The 14,791-nt window shown below is 45.5% G+C and overlaps 1 long non-coding RNA gene across 1 annotated transcript; it reads right to left on the bottom strand.

The window, feature by feature from the left end:
• Positions 1–3,687: 3,687 nt before the first annotated feature.
• Positions 3,688–6,401, bottom strand: LOC138430914 (uncharacterized). Its single transcript, XR_011253448.1, has 2 exons — positions 6,161–6,401; positions 3,688–3,932 (listed from the first exon to the last, which is right to left on the bottom strand). It is a non-coding gene; the product is annotated as an uncharacterized lncRNA (long non-coding RNA).
• Positions 6,402–14,791: the final 8,390 nt, after the last annotated feature.

Here is a 14,791-nt window from a genome sequence, read left to right as displayed (position 1 = left end):
TCGGAAGATCCCCTGGAGAAGGGAATGGCTACCCACTGTAGTATTCTTACCTGGAGAATTCCATGGACAGAGGTGCTTGGTGGGCTACAATCCATGGGATTGCATAGAGTTGGACTCGACTGAGCGACTAACACTTTCACTTTCACTTTAAAATTATGCTCATTGGTCAATAACCGAGTGAAAAAGGCAAATTGCCAAGTATGTATATATATGTACATATGTATGTGTATATCTCCGTCATCCACAAAAACACACCCAGAAAAGAAGCTTGCAAGGACAAACTAAATTGTTGTCTCTAAGTGATAAATTTATAATTTTTATTATTTTCTCTTTTCTTACATAGATTGTCTAATATTTCTTGCTTATGAAATGCAAAAGAATTATTCTGTGCAATTGTTAATTCAGCAAAATGCATTATAAAACATTGTTTGATTCTTACAAGCATTTTGAGAGAGTGTGAGGAGGGAGATGGCAAACATTCCCTGGCCTCTCCACCTCCATGTCTGTACAACGAGAGCCCAGCTAGAGAAGTCCATGTTCTCAGAATACTGATTTACCACTAGTAACCTGTGCGGGCAAAGAGCTTCTTAGAGCTTCTTATCCAGAGTCAACCAGGATAGTGCCCACTAAGATGCACCCAGGCCAGGAATGGGGTTCGGAAGCAAAGTTCAGCCCCCCCTGATTTTCCTGGTCTCCCTGGTTACCTGGTTCTGAGCCCAGTGGACTGGGCAGACTCTCAGGGTAGAGCCATTTCCATAGAATTGCTGGATCTCCAGCACAATCTCGAGTCAGAAGATTGCCTGACACTTAATGGCCGCTCAGTAAACGCTGGTTGAATGAATGAATGATTGCACGGCCTCTCAGCTCACTTGATAATATAAGACATGTCAACAGATGGCACTGCTTGCTTTGGGCCATCTTTGAACTCACAACTCCATCTAATTGCGAGTCCACAATTTGAGATGTATGGAAAGATTTCAGCTCAACAAATGGAGCTCACACTTAGATTTGTTGGAAAGATTTCAGCTCCTGTTGGTCCATACAGGAGGCTTCTTTCAATGAGTTAAATTCTCTGTCAATGGACAATACATAGAAGAGGCTGGTCATGTCCTGTGAGGAGTGCTATAGACGGATTTCGTGTCGGCTATGAAGAGAGACCAGATGTCCTCCAAGTATCCTTCTAATTCAACCTCTATGGCAAATGCATTTCCTGGTTGCAAAACCTTATGCAAATTTGTTCCCCAAATAGTCTTCAACCCTGAAGTCATGCCGATGCCTATTAAAACTCTCCTTTGAGGCAGCCAAATATGATTCAAGGGAAAGGTTAGGTGTGTTCTCACAACCACTAGGAGAGCAACAGGCACTCCTTTAGAAAGCCTCCTTTGGCCTCCTGGCCTGGGATCAGTGAAGGACAGTCTTATGGGCTGTGCCCCTGGTCCTTCCCACAGGTATCTGACAGGCGCCATCACCAGAAAGACAGCACTGTAGGAGAGGTGATGTTTACAACAACAGACACAGCCTGGGCACCAGTCAGTTAGGAGTGATGGGGCACTGGAGATGGGGGCATAGAACAGGATCTGCAGCCTCTCTGCATTTGGCTGCCGGATCTTGGGGAGGTCCTGGAGTAGGGGGCTAGATGGCCAGTGTGGTAGGGGAGCTCTTAGGAAGAGCAGTAGCTACTTAATAACTGGTACAGAGGCTTTCAATAGTATTAGAACCAGGATGGCCATGCTAGAATGGTCTGCTCAAAAACTGTTTCTGAACAAGGCTGACCCTCTGGCAGAGGCTGCAACCCCATTGCTCCAAGCCACATTTTATAGACTTCTTTTATTAGTCTCTCATGTAACCCATAGCCACATCATAAAACTAAACACCCCATTCTGTACATCAAGTGCACTGGCTTCTTGAGCCCTGATTAGCACTGGGCTTTTCCCTCTGAGGGTTGTATTACAGTAACATTATAACTGACAGAAACAGAATCTTTGCCGGGAGCAGTCAGGTCCTTCAGACTGACTGAGCTTATGCCGTCGTCTCAGTGTCACGGAGTGTCACCCTTCCTCTGAAGTCCTTTTGCCAGCTTGCCATCATTCTCTCTCTGCATCTCTCCTTCCTACCCCTTTCTCTCCCTCCCCAGGGGTCCCCTTCTCCTTCCCAAGCTCCTTTCATCTCTTTCGATGACGAAGAGCCGTGAAGGCTTAAATATTTGCCTGGAGTCACTGGACAGGATAGCCCCAACTCACCTCTGAGAATAAATTTAGCCTGTGGGTGATATCCCAGATGGAGAGGTTATCTTTAGCCTGGCAGAGGATAGGAGTCAGTCTGGGCCATGAAATGAAACAGCAGAGGGGAACGGAGGAGGCGGGTCAGGGAGGGAGGAACGGAAACTAATCCTCAAGAGTGGACAATAGGGAAGCTCAAGTGTACTCAGGTGGTGGAGGACGAAAAGGTGAAAAGTCATAGTATACTTCCTGAAACATGAGGCTCTTCCGGGAACACCCTGGAATAATGGTCTGTTTCATTCCATCCATGAACTAGGAACCATTTTAATAGCAGAAAATATGGTTACATTATGGGCAGGCAGTATAAAACCACAAGCACATATGTTCTTTAGGAAAAGCAACAAACTCAGCAGGATCGGTGGTTTCCAAGCTTTCCCATTCATATCTGTTTACTACTTGTTCATTAGTTTTGTTGCCTGCAGGTGCTAAAGGTTTAAGATGTAAGAAAAATGTATGGAAAAAAATTTACATGGAGAAATTGCATTACCTGAATTAGGGAAAAGGCCACTATTATTCAATTTTAAAGGTAGGACATCTTGGTCTACTTCAGGAATACCAAGGGCTCAGCTTGGAAAGAATTAGGATCTCTCCCTATTCCTGAATGATTCTAGAAAGACTGCAGACTTTTACCTAGGGTGACTGAAATAACTTTCCTTCCTATCATCCTGATATATGAAATCCTCCCTTTCTCTAAAATCTTTCCTACCAACATTGATATCCACAGCCTCTTGTCTGGCCTTCCTTATAGAACAATTAGCAGAATCTTTCATCAGAACCACTGAGCACTTGCTAGCTATTATTAGGGGAAATCTAGGCTCTTGTTTGTAGACGAATTGCAGTGTGACATGTCTGAGCACGTCTGACAGCTGCATGAAGGACAGAAGGGCCTCTGGGGAACAGCGCATTCTGGGACAAAGGAGACCTGAGGGGCCCCGGGTGGACCCTGGAGGGTAGTCTTGTTCATAGGATGCAATTTATCCCAAGCATCCCTTGGCTAAACATGCTTACCACTCATATCTGAGTTTTATCAAGAGCAGCAGGACCATAGGAAAAATGGAAAAGACCATTTTGTTGGATTTTTGTGGGGTGAGACAGTAGAGTTTTGGGGCCATGCCACTGGAATATCATGCAGAAGGGAGAGGGGTGCAGAACCTTCTTCCTCATTCCCCAGAAATCTGGCTGCAGAGTACCTAGGGACTGCCAGTGGAGCAGGCCTGGGTGCTCCTAGAACAACTCAGAGAGGCTGTGCCAAGGGCTGGAGACCTCATGCCCTAGACACCTTAGGGTACAGTGCCACTGAGAGAGCACACTCAGCCAGTGAGGTCTGGAGCACTCAGCTTCGTTTACCAGGTTCTCAAATAATTAAGCCACCTTTTGTCCTTTCCTTCTCTAGATTAAATGATGCCAGTTCTGTCAACCAGTCTATTGGTATCTTTATTTTAATGTCATACAAGTGCATTTTGGTCCTCCTTATTTAACTAGAAGTGACCTTATTCATGGGTTTCCCAGGTGGTACAGTGGTAAAGAATCCTCCTGCCAATGCCGGAGACGCAGGTACAATCCTTGGGTCCAGAAGATCCCCTGGAGGAGGGCATCGCAACTCACTCCAATATTCTTGCCTGCAGAATCCCATGGACAGAGGAGCCTGGTGGGCTACAGAGGATGGGGTCACAAAGAGTCAGACACGACTGAGTGGCTAACACACACAAATGTGCAAGATTAGTTCTCTGGTTCTCAAGGTCAATGCACATTAACTTTCTATTCCAGAGCATCAACAACCATAACCATATCACCATCACCTGCAAATGCATTGAGTATGTCCACAATAACTTTATTGTCATCATAAAATAATACAAAAATATTGTGTATATTTGTATACAGCATCTCTAGGAAAAGAAACTCTTAATGATGGCTGCTCCTGGGGAGGGAGATGATGAGTTAAGGAGTTTCTGTTGGAGGGAGAATTTTCATTGTATACTTTTTTGAGTCACTTCAAAGTTAAATTGTGTGCATGTATTATTTTTCCAATTAACATTTAAAAACCTGGTTCTATACAAACAGAAATGCAACAAAGAACAAGACACAGCTCTGACCCCCTTAGCAGTGGTGCTGACAGGTACCCGTAGTTGATTCCTTATCCTTTGGAGTCAAATGTCCACCACCATGCCACTGGTCCATGGAATGCCTCATTGAAACCAACACGGATTAGGCAATGTAGCGCTCCGCTCCAGTCCCTCACAGCCCTTTCCCCATAACTGGGGCAACAAGACTAACCTCCTGCTGTGCCCAGGCCCCAGGACTAATCCTACTCCCAGTCTGGAGGGATTTTAAGGGACTCTGGGCTTGGGTAACTCTACCTTTGTGTTCCCTTGGCAGAGTTGGTCCAGACTTTCTCTGGAGGGATATATATCATTCTATTTTTAGCTTGCTTGATTATGAAACCCATAGAGAGGTAAATGAGACACCTATGAAATCAGAAGCTTTCTCTTTCCCCAGTTTATTCACCAAATGCAGTGTTATTCACCTCCTGTGTGCAGGATATTAAGCCAGGCCTGGGGCAGAGGCAAGTGAGAAGGGAAGGAATATCCCAGTGGCCTCCAGGAGCTCACAGTCTAGTAAGAAAGACAGAGGGAGCCCAAACCCAAGAGCTGTACCGCACACAGGCAAGTGTGAGAGGAAGGAGGAGGAGGAGGAAGGACTACTTTCAGAGAGATAAGGAACAATCCAGGAAAGCTTTCTGGAGGGGGTGACACTGTTAAGACTTGGGAGCTGGTGGAATTTCAGCAGTTGCAGAGAGAGCTTTCTAGATCAAGGAAGTGGCCTCAGAAGGTGCCCTTGTTCTCATGCAGTATGAAGGTTCTGCACTACTGCTCTCCTATTCCTTGGAGAATGAATATAAAATGTAAGGTGAAAGAATCTGGGCCTGGAAAACCCAAGACCTCAGAAGTTCCTTCTGTTTTGCCTCCCTCTGGCCATCACATCTGTCTTGTAAAAATCTACTCTTCAAGCCCCAACTCTCATGACGCCACCCTACCTGCCAACAGTCCACTCCATCCACTTTGTTTCCAGATTGGCCATCCTGCCTGCTGCTCTCCCGCTGCTCCTTATCTGTTCTACAGTGTCTGGGAAATTTAGAAGTTAGGTGCCCAGGCTCTAGCACCTTTCTGCCTGGGTTCAAATCCCAGCTCAGTCGTTGACTTCTGAGTCATCTCAAGCAAGCCACTGGCTCTCTCTGGGCCTGTTTTGCCACCTGTAAAACGGCATAATGATGGCACCTCCCTCCCAAAGTTACCCTGACCCCATTAAACAGGCAAATGCCTCCAAGGCATTAGAGCAGTGCCTGTCTGGGTGCTAGCCTTGGCCTCCGTGGTGTCTGCTACTTACAGTCCCAGGCTGTTACTCTTTTCTGGACTTTCTGTCCCTGTAAGGACCTTGAGGGAAAGGACTACCCTCTTCGTCTTTGAACCCCCCTCTCTCTCTCCCTCTCTCTTTCTTTCCTCACTCTTCTCCAAGCTTAGAGATGTCCTGCGAAACACATGTTCAGCTACTATCTTTTGAAGGGATGAACAAAATATGGATGAAAAAGAGCAGCAAAAGAAACGCGTCCAGACGCAAAGACAAAACAATATAGGTGAAATGATGGCTTTGAAATGATGCAGAGGGACATAAGAAAGCAAAAGCAGGGGAATATAATTCACCACATTTTCAGAGAAAATGTCTCTATCACCCCTCTCCCACCACTTAACACGGGGACTGAGCCTTTTTATGTGCCCGATATTTTTCTCTTCACCAGAATTCCGGCTCAGGCGCTCCCTTCCCCCCTCCCCCGCGGGGTGGTCCTCCCCTCCCCTCTCGGGAACAGCCGCGGCCGCAACCCTGACCTCGGCTCCCACGCGGGGCAGCAGCCGGGCAGCCGGCGGGCAGGCGGGCGGAGCAGGAAGGGGGAGACGCGGCTCCGGGCACCCGAGATCCTTAACTGTAGCTTCCAAAGCCCTGCTCGATCCTAATCAGTGTGGGAAAGGAGCGCGGGCCGAGCCGCCGGCCGGAGCCGCCGCCTCTTTTCATAAACTTTATCGCTGCGCGCAGCCGCTGATAAACCACCGTAAATAAACGAGCGCGGGTGCGCGGCGGCCCCAGGCTGCCTGCGCCCGCCCGGCCGGCCCCGCGGCCCCGGGGGAAATGAATCACTCGCCGCCCGCCGAGTTGGACAGAGTTCCTTGCTCTCCTCCTCTCCAGACCAGCGCCATAAATCACGCGGCGTTCCTCCCTCCCCAGAACCCCCTCACCTTTTGTTTTATGGATTCAATAAAAAGCCCAGGAGTTTGCTTTCTGGCTGCCGCCCCCTCCCGCCCCCCACTTCTCGTCCAGGGAGCTGAGTGTGTTGTCCTGGGTTAGCCTCCCGCTTCAGGTCAAGCTCCTCCGGCCTGGGTTGGGCTCAGGCCTGAGCCTGTTTTACACAAATCCCTTTTGGCTCCTGCATAAGCTGAGAGGGGCTGGAGCAGGGGAAGGACAGAGTGGGGAAGGCGTCATCTGAAGTCTGGTGATAAGAACGAGTTCCCACAACAGTGGCCTTGGACGCGTGTGTGGATGGATAGCTGGCTGCTGCCGAGTCCTGGTCGGAGCCCTGGGCTCTGGGCTTGGCCTACACCCAGCGAACAGAGGCAGGAGTAGGGTCTGTGCACTGTTCTGATTGCAAGGACGGGAGAATGGGAGCCCTCTCTACTTAAGTGAGTGTGTTCTGAAGTCCCCAAGGTGCTGTTCAGCAGATCTCTTGATCTTATTCTTTAGATCTGGAAATCTGATTTGGGGGTCCTGGATACAATTTCAAGATTGCAGTTTGAGGAAGGCGCCTGAGCAGGAAGGAACACGGAAAGTTGGGGTGCAGAGGGCAGCCCCAAGCACACAGCTTAGTCTCAAGCACCAGGTCTTCCACGCAGCTCTGCTACCTTCTGGCGCTGGGCCCTAAGGCAGCTGCCCCATTCTGGTTTCTCGTGAGTCTGTCCAATGAGTGAATAATTCCTTAAAGGAGCCTCCAACTTTCCCAGTCTATGGGGGAAAACATTCTTCTTACGAATCATTACATTTCTGAGGTGTCTTATCACAGGTCTCTCTGTTAGGTCCCCTTGGAAGACACTGGGGTGTGGGCAGTTTCTTTGGCTGATGACTCCTTAGTGAGATTAACCAGACTTTACTCCCCTTGGAGGTTAGAAAGGCCCAGGATGCCCTCAGCCAGAACGGAGTCTGCCTGTGGAGCAGAAATACATTTAAATGTCTTCAAAGATCAAACCCAACACACTTGAACTGCCTTTCCAGTCCCATGTCTCAGCTGCCTGGTGACCGTGGTTCTGCTTCTCATGGGAGGGACTGACTCGGAACATTTTATCCAAAAAAGTCAACATTTCTCTCAGGAGAAAGCAAGGCTGGGGAGGAAAGGAGTTTCTGATGGCAGCTCTGGGGCAGCAGAACCTGCCGGCATCCTGAGGTGATGCAGTTTGGTCAATACTCCTGAGGGAAGTTGGGAGTCACCACCCCCAGCCGTGGCCAAGAGGAGGGCTCACTCACGAAACAGGGATGGACAAAGGCCTGCTTCTTTCAGAACGCTTTTGTGACACTACAACGTGTCCCAAGGGAGTGTGTGGCCCCAGACAGGCTTCACTTCCTGCTCTCTGGACAGAAGGCCACTCAGTCTCCTTTCCCTTATTTGCATAATGTCAAGAAAAATGAGTCTTACTGAATTGGCATTTGTTTAAAAATATTGGCAAGAATGTCCCAACTGAGATGGGAGTTGATTCCTCAGAGAGAAATGAACACTGACTCGATCGCTGATTTATTATGTGAATGTGATCAACACTTAAGCCTCAGTTTTCCCATCTGTGAATCCTGGGGACTTTTAAGGTTCTTTTTGGTTTGTTTTTTTTTTTTTCTCTGATCCGTCATATTGGGACTCTAACACACCAGGGGTGATCATGGGTAGAAGTAAAATTTTAAACTTTGCAGAACAGAGATAGGTAAGGGAAACACCTAAATATGACTCCACAAATTCTTCTTGCTTTCTAGTTTGTTCACTGTTGTGGGGGTCAGCAGCAAGGAGGGCAGAAAAACTCACAAAGAGAGAGCTGAATGTCATGATTGGGCTAATCTATGAATTGTTTTACGAGAATAGAAACTGGAGGGTAGTGGTTTTGAACCTCTTACAGTTACGGAACTTTGTAGAATTTGATGCAAATCTCACGCTCTTCTCTCTCTCTTCCCCTCTCAAATGCACATACAAATTCATTCTTGTCTCTGAAGATCATTTCAGGGGTTCACAGACTTCTGAAGTCCTATCCAAGGACCCTGTTAAGAACGTCTGCTCCAAGAGGCTAATAAAATATTGACCCTATGTTTCCTTATCTGTAAAAAGGAAATACTGTTCACCTCCAACTAGCTTCATAAAGGAGAATAAATAACCTATGCTATTAAAACATATTGGTTCTTTGCCTGGCAGACAGATAATATTGATGCAATCCTATTATCATCATCTGCCATCGTCGTTCCCTATTTGGCTTTGTGGGATGTAAATTTCCTTACTAGTGGAAGCCGCTCTGTCTGTTAAATTCCCGATAGAAGGCCTTCTGGTAAGCCAGCACTGTAAGTCTTCCGACATGCCTATTAGAAACGTAATGAGTCCCTGTGGAGACTGAAGGGAAGGCTGGAGGTAGCTCTGCAGGCACTCAGAGGATAATAATAGGTGGAGTAGGAATCACCAAAGGATACCCTTGTGACTTTGAAAGTCAGTGTAACTTTCCACAGTCTTCCTTTCTCCCAGAGTAAGTTGTAATATTAGAGAAATTAACTCATTGAATCAAAACCAAGGTTTAGGGAAAAAGCTTTTGAGGAATTTAGCTAATACATTAGAGTCAGTACATTTGGCGCACAGATGAGATTCCATGGTCTTCAATCTTCCTGGCTTCACAGATTTTTTGAGAATCAGATATAAGCTATGGTTCCTGGCCCCAGAAAATGCACGTGCACTGGACATATACTCTTACACAATTGCACTTTCAATTTAGGGAATGACACTGCCCTTCAGCTATGGGCCACCGGATTCACAGAAGTTGCACGCCACCTCTTTAAGACCTCTTCTGCCTTAATTGTTAAAGACTTTTGGGATCCATAGATGATTCGTTTGTAGCTTCAGGGCCAAGCCTTTGACCGTTTTCTCAGAGCCTCTGCAAACAGAGGAAGGAGCAAAGTGTTCTTTCCACAGCTGCTGCGAAAATAACTAGGCTTGAGACTCTCGGGGTCAGTTGTGTTTGGAAAGTATCATCGCCACAGCAGCTCTTCCAGAAAACGGCATGAAACTGAAACCTAGAAGATGGGAAATGAGGATGGATGGGAGGCCTGGATATTCCAGGATAATGAGTGTGGTATAGTCAGAAGTGCAGACAGCACAATCCTGGGAGAACTGAGTGCTCGGGGTTTCAAGAAAGCCCTGGTGAGCAGCAATCTTCCCTGCGTAGGACGTGGTAGAAGAAGCTACGCAGCTTTTCAGCAGACAGAGGGGCTGTTCCTACAGCACCTGTGCCTTGCCTCACTGTGGCTCATGGACATTCACTGACCTTCACTGGGAAAAGCTGATCTGTCTCCTCATCACCGTTGACCTTAGCCGTGTAATTTGCCCTAGCCAGTGAAATGAGCAGGAATGGTACCCATCACTTCCAGGCAGAAGATCCCAAAGCCAGCTCGAGGTTTATCATGCTCTGTGCTCCCTCTGCCATAAGACCAGCCCTGTTGCCAATCTGCCACATCGCCGTCCTGCTCCCAGAGTGAAGGGGACCTTGGGGCAGTCCTGTCGTCAGCCTATCAGAGAGTTAAGGCAAGTGCACAGAAAGTGATTGCTGTATGAGCCATTGAGGTTTATTCGTGACTGCAGTAGACCCGAGCCTACGTACTGATACAGCACTTTCCTTTGGAAAGGAAGAAGGATGGGTGCTCAGAATGGCCATTACTTACCAGCAGGGCCACTGCTGACAGCACCAGCCAAGGCCAGCAGGAGTCATGTGCACACTCCTCACTATTTCCATCTTTCCTTCTCCCTGCCACTGCTCCCAGCACCCTCGCTATCCACCATCACCCACACTCTAGAGCTCGACTAAGAGCCAGTAGCCCAACAGTCATGCCACTTGCAGTGAGTTGAAGGGGAGTCCCCAAAAGATATGTTCCAGAACCTGTGAATGTGACCTTATTTGGAAAAAGGGAATTTTTAGATGTAATTAAGGACCTCTAAATAAGGTCATCCTGGATTACCCAAGTGCACTGTAATGTTCAATGACAAGAGCCCTTATAAAGATGAAGAGGAGAGTGAATAAGTCAGAAAGAGAAAAACAAATATCATGTATTATTGGCTTCCCTGGTGGTTCAACCGGTAAAGAATCTGCCTGCAATACAGGAGACCTGGGTTCGATCCCTGGGTTGGGAAGATTCCCTGGAGAAGGGAAAGGCTACCCACTCCAGTATTCTGGCCTAGAGATTTCCATGGGCTGTATAGACCATGGGGTCGCAAAGAGTCAGACACGACTGAGCAGCTTTCACCTTCACTACATGTATGTGGAATCTAGAAAAATGGTATAGATGATCTTATTTGCAAAACAAGAATAGGAACACAGATTTAGAAAACAAATGCATGGACACCAAGGTGGGGAATGGGGGAGGGGGATTAATTTGGAGATTGGGATTCACAGATATACGCTATTGATATTCTGTCCATGGGGATTCTCCAGGCAAGAATACTGGAGTGGGTTGCCATGTTCTCCTCCAGGGGATCTTCCCAACCAGGGATCTGAGCCACCAGGGAAGCCCAATACTGGAGTGGGTAGCCTATCCCTTCTCCAGGGGATCTTCCTGACCCAAGAATCGAACTGGGGTCTCCTGCATTGCAGACGGATTCTTTACCAGCTAAGCTAGCAGGGAAGCCCAACTAATGAGAACCTACTGCGTAGCACTGGCAACTCTAGCCAGTGCTCTGTGGTGACCTAAATGGGAAGGAAAACCAAAAAAAAGAGGGGCTACACGTATACATATAGCTGAGTCACTTTACTTTACAGCAGAAACTAATGCAACATTGTGAAAACATGAGACTCCAATAAAAATTAATTTAAAAAGATGAAGAGGAGAAAGCAGAGGTAGAAATTGGAGTGATCCAGCTACAAACTAAAGAATATGGAGAGCCTCCAGAAGCTAAAAGAGCCAAGAGAGGACTCTCCCCTATCGCTTTTGGAGGCAGCCTGCAGCCCTGCCAACATCTTGAGCTCAGACTTCCGGTCTCCAGAACTGTGAGAAAATAAATCATCATTGTTTAAAGCCACCCAGTTCGTGGTAACGTGTTACAGCAACCATAGAAAACTAACACTCCACCTTAGCAAAATATCTTTTCTCCGTGAGGTGCTCCTTTGATGTAATTTTCAAGGGCAAGAAATACAAACCAGTATACTCATGGATTAGGAAGAAAGCCTCTCCTCTCTGCCCAGTCCTAGGGCGGGGATGCAATTTGTGTTTGAAGAGGGGAGACGCCAGCTCACAGAGTCTGACAGGTCTACTTCCTCTCTAAAGGAGACACCAGCAGTTACAGAAGTTGAATCCTTGATTACGGGCTCTGCAGAAACTGGTGCTCAAAATAAATAGCGGCTAGGGTGGAAAAAAAAAAAAAGCTCAGGGGATGGTACTGAAAATTTTGGAGACTCGAGGACGGAGAAAGATCATGGAGTCCAGCGTCTTCAGACAGGTTTTCTTTGTGTTTTGTTTGTTTGCTTGTTGGTTTCTATTGAGCTATAGTTAATTTACAATGTTGTTTCCGTTTTGAGGGTCCTGCAAAGTGATTCAGTTACACGTATGTATGTAGTTATACATGTTGATATATAGATTCTTTTCCATTATAGGTTATTGCAGAATATTGAGTATTGTTCCCTGTCCTATACAGTAGGTCCTTTTTATTTACCTATTTTATATATAGTCATGGAGAAGGCAATGGCACCCCACTCCAGTACTCTCGCCTGGAAAATCCCATGGACAGATGAGCCTCGTAGGCTGCAGTCCATGGGGTTGCTAGGAGTCAGACACAACTGAGTGACTTCACTTTCACTTCACTTTCATGCACTGGAGAAGGAAATGGCAACCCACTCCAGTGTTCTTGCCTGGAGAATCCCAGGGACAGGGGAGCCTGGTGGGCTGCCGTCTACAGGGTCGCACAGAGTTGGACACGACTGAAGCGACTTAGCAGCAGCGGCAGCAGCAGCAGCATATATAGTCATGTGTATATGTTAATCCCAAACTCCTAATTTAGTTACCCTCTCCCACTTCACCCATTGACCCCCTCTGCCCCAGCTAGTTCCTTTAGTAACCATAACTTTGTTTTCCGTGTCTGTGACAGAATTTCTAGAGTTATAAGACAGCTTAAAGCATTTTTGCATATTTGTATTTTTATTTTATCGAGGACCTGGAGGCCCCGAGAAGGGTGCAGACTGCTCAGGTCTAATTTGATTTTCACTCCACCATTCAGCACAGGAAGACACTTACTTCTTCCCAAAACTCTAGCTGTCCAGCCTCTGTGGTACTACCCCCTTCCCCCACCACCTACCCCCACCCAACTAGGAACAGGGTGCTCACTTACTAACTGATCTGCCTGGCTTAGGTCCTTCTCCTAGTTCGGGGGGTCCACACCACATCACTTCAAACACCTTAAAATGCCTATTCATCCCACATTAAATATTATTTTTATTTTTAAAATTTTCCATGATTCTTTTATCATTTTTGCTTTTGAAAGGAATTGCCTATGAGTAATTTGATTTTCTACAATGTTCTCAGCAATTCTTACACAGACCCAGCAAAATCTAACCCTAAATTGTTTTCAGATGCAATGAAACTTTCATGAATACTAAACTTAATGATTAAGATCCACATCATACTTCCTTATACAGATTTAATCCAATCAATATCTATATTACAGATAATACAGGTTATTATTGATTACCCCTATTTATAGACTTAAAGCAGAAGGGCCATTCTCACATGGATACCCATCTGGGAATGAAAGAAGCCAAGAAGACTGCAAACCACGTGTTCAGACTCTTAAGAATTGCTCCCTTTCTGTACAGCCCAGCAGAGCTACAATTCAAAAGGCTCACAGCTTTTCAAAGAATGTTGAGGCTATGTAAAAAAACACATGGTAGTCAGTCTGAAAGCACTGGAGTAATTTATTTATCAAAATAAATAATTATAGTAATATATTGTAATCATTATGATAGAAATCTGTAAGTCCATACTGATGTAAGTAAAGAAAGAAGAGGAAACTTTTTCTTACAGTAAAAATCTAACTAATAAGTGGAGAGATGATAGAATTAAAAACATTGTTGTTTAGCAACATCACAGTAATAATTAAGTAATCCAAAAACCATCAGTAGATAGTAAAACTAGTAGGTGAAAGTTTAAGAAATGGGAGATTTGCATAGATTCAGAGTACTTCCACACAAAATCCTTAATAATTATAAAGAGAAAAAGAGCAATTTTACAATGAAAACTCAGGAGGAAATATCAGGTGGTAAATGCAAATTGAGGGAAATTCTACAAAATAATCAGAATGTGGTATTCGATGCTATCAAACTTATAAAAGCGAAGGAAAGACTGAGAAGCTGTCCTAAGTGAAGGACCGAAGATGACAGCCAAATGCAACAGGTGAGCTTGAATTGGATCCTTTTGTTATAACAAACATTCTTTGATCGTCAAAACGTGAACAGCATCTGAGGCTTAGATGGTAGTAATGGATCAGTGTTCATCTCCTTATTTTAATGATTGCATTATAATTATGTCAGGGAATTTGTAAAAAATTGCACACTAAAGTAAGCTCAGAGAAAAGTGGGGATTTTTTTGTCAACGTTCGTCTAAGTATGAAATTATTCTAAAATAAAAAATTTAAAGAAGAAATTTTAGCACAAGGAAGTCAAAGTGGTGAATATCAAACATATTTTTATCACTTCTTCCAGGAAATAGGCTCCCTCCCTCAAGGACGGGGTAATAACCTGTCAGCTGAGGCAGCCTAGTAGAGCTAGAAAGACTTACATGCAAGGTCTATAAACTAGTCCTATCTCTTCACTACCTTTTATTTTATTGAAGCATAGTTGATTTAGAATGTTGCATTAATTTGTGCTGTAAAGTAAAATGATTGTTTCTTTCCTTTTATTCTCATATTCTTTTCCATCGTGGCTTATCACAGGATGTTGAATATAGTTCCCCTTGCTACACAGTACGACCTTGTCGTTTATCCATCCTATATACACTCCTTTGCATCTGCTAATACCAGACTCCCAATCCTTCCCTCCCCTCACTAATTTAAATTCATAATGTCCAGTAGTCAATTGCAGTCAGTTTTTAGTTAGCAAGGGTTCTTTCATTTTACCTTTAAATTTGACCCGTTTAATGAGGGGGGAAAAAAAAGTGTCTGAAAAACAAAACACTTAGGGTATTGAGATGGCTCCCAT

This window comes from Ovis canadensis, chromosome 1, assembly GCF_042477335.2.
Source record: "Ovis canadensis isolate MfBH-ARS-UI-01 breed Bighorn chromosome 1, ARS-UI_OviCan_v2, whole genome shotgun sequence".
Taxonomy (NCBI): Eukaryota; Metazoa; Chordata; class Mammalia; order Artiodactyla; family Bovidae; genus Ovis; species Ovis canadensis.
The sequence above is the reverse complement of the archived record's forward strand: the minus strand, read 5'-3'. Positions and strand labels throughout refer to the sequence as shown.